The sequence below is a fragment of the Psammomys obesus genome, unplaced genomic scaffold, assembly GCF_907164565.1.
Source record: "Psammomys obesus unplaced genomic scaffold, mPsaObe1.curated_primary_1811, whole genome shotgun sequence".
NCBI classification, from domain to species: Eukaryota; Metazoa; Chordata; class Mammalia; order Rodentia; family Muridae; genus Psammomys; species Psammomys obesus.
The window spans coordinates 858667-863256 of NW_026585987.1; the positions used below are offsets into that span (position 1 = coordinate 858667).

Sequence of the window (4590 nt, forward strand, 5' to 3'; positions counted from 1 at the left end):
CCTGGCTGTAGGCCCCTCCCTCATCTCATCATGGTCCCACCCTTCCTCTCTCTTCCCCACTATGTCCCTCCCCTAGTCCACTGATAAGGGAAGTCATCTTCCCCCACTATCTGACTCTAGCCTATCAATTCTCATCAGGACTATCTGAATCCTCTTTCTCTGTGGCACAGTAAGGACACTCTGCCAGAGGGAGGTGATCAAAGAACAGGCAACCTAGTTCATACCCTGCTCCTCTTACTAGGGAATTCACATAGAGACTGTTCTTCCCATGGGCTACAACTGAGCAAGTGGTCTAAGTCCTATCCATGCATAGTCCTTGATTGATTCATCAGTCTCTGCAGGACCCCTAGGACCAGATTTTTTTTTTCTTGGCTCTGTTGGTCTCCTTTTGAAGCTCCCCTCCAGGTCTTTCTATCTCCCCCTTCTGTAAGATTTCCTGCACTGGATCATGCAAGGGTCAGTGCCATCTCCTTCCCGTGTAGCAGCCCTGTCTTCCTGCTCAGTTCTGCAGGTTGACTGAACCAAAGCAATGGTTATGGGGAAGCATAGTCCCCTGCTGTTCAGGTGGGAGTTTGTGAGACAGTGCTACACCTTGCTGAACCAGGCACCAAGTACGCTGCACAGAATTTTTGGAAAAAACTCTTCCTATGCCTGTGGTGGCTTGGATTCCAAGGGAAGCCAGCAGATGCAGTCTACAGGCAGAAAGAAATCCACAGAAAAGTGATGTCACAAAGCTTTGCCAACTACTCCACCAAGATTCACCACATGGATGCTCATGCAGCTCTGAATGATGGGGCGGTGGTCCAAGTGACGGGGCCAGACAACAACCAGGCTCTTCGGAGGCCCATGAAGACCTTTGTCCTTGCTCCTGAGGGATCTGCTGCCAGCACGTTCTACGTTCACAACGACATCTTCAGATACCAAGATGAGGCCTTTGGTAGTTTTGTCACAGAGCCTCAGGAGGAATCTGAGGGAGAAATAGAAGAACCTGAAGAAAGACAGCAGACACCAGAGGTGGTGCATGATGATTCTGGTACGTCCTATGCTCAGACTGTGAGCAACGACTTGGAGGAACATTTAGAGGAATCTGTTGTGGAGTCAGAATCAGAGCCGGAGACAGACCCAAGGCCACAACCTGTGCCCTACATCCAAGAGGGCAAGCCTGAGCCTGCTTTGGAGGAAGGTGCTCCTGAGGACTTGCAGAGTGGCCCAGCAGATGTGGCTTGGGCACAGGAGGACTTGAGAATGTTTTCTTGGGCATCTGTGATGAGTGAAAAACCAACAGGGTCAGATGAAAAGGGAGGAGGTCCTACCTAATCAGTGGACTTGGAAAAGGGCAGGGAGGAGATGAGGGAGGGAGGATGGGATTGGGAGGGAATGAGGGAGCGGGATATAGTTGGGATACAGATTAATAAAATGTAACTAATAATAAAAATAAAAAATAAAAAAGAACCTTCCTCCCGGTGGGGCTATGACAGGGACACCACCTCATGTGGTCAAAGTGCCACCTTCTCAGCCCTGTCCAGAATCTCAGCCTGATTCTCACATTCCACTGCAAAGGCCTCAGAGAGTTCACAGAGTTTGAGAGCAATTCCCGGACAATCTGTGAGGCTGGTGAACCAGGAGACATGGAATCTCATAGGATGGTGAGGGACCCCAACAACCACCAGCTTTTCATTGGTAACCTGCCACATGAGGTTGACAAGTCGGAACTGAAGGATTTTTTTTTTTCAAAAATTATGGGAATGTGGTGGAACTGCGCATTAACAGGGGCCAGAAGTCCAATTTCCGTTTTTTTTTTTTTTTTTGTTTGATGATTCTGAGGCTATTCAGAAGATCCTTAACAATTGGCCCACTATGTTCCTAGGTGTAGTCCATCTGAATGTGAAAGAGAAGAAAACTCATGTCAGAAATAGTTCCTGTTCCCCTTATTAGGGTACCCACTTGGATACTGAGCTACCAAGGGCTACATCTGATCAGAGACTCTAGGTTGCATCCATACAAGCAAGGTTCTTGTTTGGAGAAACAGTCTTATAAAAGATCCTTGTGCCCAGATATATTTGATCTTTGTGGAACTCCTGTCCTCTCCAGGTCATGTTAACTCTCCCCCCACACCACCTTTTTTTTTATTCCCTGCACTCTGCTGAAGGTTTGGTTATGAGTCTTAATATCTGCTTTGATACATTGCTAGAGTTTTTCAGATGCCCTCTGTGGTAGGCTCCTGTCCTGTTACTTGTTTGCTCCTACATCCAATGTCCATCCCATTTGTCTTTCTAAGTGAGGATTAAACTTTGTACCCTGGGTCCTCTTTCTTGTTTATCTTCTTTAGGTGTAAAGATTTCAGTTTGTTTATCCTATCTTACAGGTCTATATAACTGAGTATTTACCATGTGTGTCTTTCTGCTTTTGGGATAGCTCACCCAGGATGATCGTTTCTAGGTCCCACCATTTGCCTGCATGATTTCATGATTTCCTTGTTTTTAATTGCCGAGTAGTACTCCATTGTGTAAAAGTACCACAATTTCCTTATCCAGCAGGCTCTTTGACACACCCCGCCCCCAAGGGAGGAGCAGCCCTGCTAGGCCACAGAGGAGGACTTTGCAGCCAGTCCTGAAGACACCTGATAAACCAGTATCAGATGGAAGGGGAGGAGGTTCTCCCCTATCGGTGGACTTGGAAAAGGGCATGTAGGAGACGAGGGTGGGAGGGGGGATTGGGAGGGAGAGACTGAGGGGGATACAGCAGGAATACAAAGTTAACAAACTGTAACTAATATTAAAAAATAAAAAAAATTATATTAAAAAAACAGAGAAGAAAACTCGAGCTTCCAGGGAAGGCAACACCAGGGACAACAGCCACCCGTGGTGGGCCAAGTGGTGGGATGAGAGGCCATCTCGGGAAGGCATGGTGCAGAAACCAGACTTTGGTGTGGGCAGGGGAATTCCAACTCAAAAGCAGTGAATGTCTTGGCCCAGATCTCCACATAGCACACAACCCCTGCTCCTGCAGAATGGTGAATTCCTTCAACCTGCCTTTGATATCTCGAAGTAGTCTATTTTAAACTGCTTTAATTTTTACAATTTTCATTTCTCTTGTGTTCATGGTGTGTTTTCCCCACCCTCCTTTCTTCTCCTGACCTTTTGGTCCATCGCTTCCAGTTTTCCTGAATGATTCTTTAAGAGGAATAGATTATTATTAATTTTTACTATTAGTATCATTTAGTACAGTTTTTATTACAGCTGTGTCCCCTTCCCTTGTTTCCTCCCAACCCCACCCTGTCTCCCTCTTCTCTCTCTACTCCTAGTCCATTGGTAGATAAGGACCTCCTCCCCTTCTATTTGACCCTAGCTTATCAGGTTTTATCAAGACTGGCTGCAATGTCTTCCTCTGTTGCCTGGAAAGGCTGCACACCCCCAAGAGGAGATGATCAGAGAGCCTGTCACAGAGTTCATGCCAGAGAAAGTCCCTTCTTTCACCAGGGAATCCACTTGGAAACTGAGTCTATGGGTTACATCTGAGCCTGGGTTTTAGGTTCTCTCAATGCGTTGTTCTTGGTTGAGATACTATTCTCCTCAGGGCTCCCAACGCTCAGTTTTTTTGTTTTTTGATTTTTTTTTTTTTTTTTGGCTCTGTTGGTCTTCTTTTGGAGTTCCTGTCTCCTCCAGGTCTTACTATCTCCCCTTTCTTTCATAAGATTACCTGCACTCTGCCTAAAGTTTGGCTATGAGTCCCAGCCTCTGCTTCAAAACCTCCATCAGTAGAGTCTTTCAAAAGCCATTGGTGGTAAGCTTCTGTCCTGTTCCCTGTCTTCTCTTGCTTCTGATATCTATCACGTTTATCCATCTGAATGAGGATTGAGCATCTTCCCTAGGGTCTTCCTTGTTGTTTCGCTTCTTCAGGAGTATAGATTTTAATATGTTTATCCTATATTATATGACTAATACCATGTGTGTCTTTCTGCTTCCAGGTTACCTCACTCAGGATGATCTTTTTTGACAAATACAAATGTGATGCTGAATATGATTTCTGACATAATTATTCAAGGACCATTGTAAACTAATGTAAGATGAAGGATATTAATATTAGAATATAAAGAAATAGGTTATGTATAATGACTTTATTTCATTCAATGAATAATTATTAGCATTTTATTTAATATTCAATTAACTCCACCTATAAATATCTATGATGAAATCACCAAAAATAAAAGTCATCAAGATTCCAAAGCTGATGTTTAATTAACTTATCTTTAAAAAAAAAAAAAAACTTCAGAGCTCTTTATTGCTTATGTGGAAGTCTTATCTGTTGTTTCTCCCTGATATCTATATAACTGACATCTATTTTCTTTGATAATTTTTCATTATCATTGCTACTTGTACTGTTTGTTCTATCTTTGGAGATTAGTGTAACTATATTTTTAAAGTTATAACACACAGTGCTCTCTATAAATCCTGATGAAACTGTCATTCACTGTGAAAAAGAGAAAGAAAGAAACAAAGAAAGAAAGAGAGAGAAAAAGGAAGAAAGAAAGAAAGAAAGAAAGAAAGAAAGAAAGAAAGAAAGAAAGAAAGAAAGAAAGAAAGAAAGAAA

General features: G+C 43.4%; 1 pseudogene; it reads left to right on the forward strand.

Moving 5' to 3' along the window:
* The first annotated feature begins 484 nt into the window (after nucleotides 1-484).
* On the forward strand, nucleotides 485-2961 carry LOC129671965 (ras GTPase-activating protein-binding protein 1-like; annotated as a pseudogene).
* Nucleotides 2962-4590: the final 1629 nt, after the last annotated feature.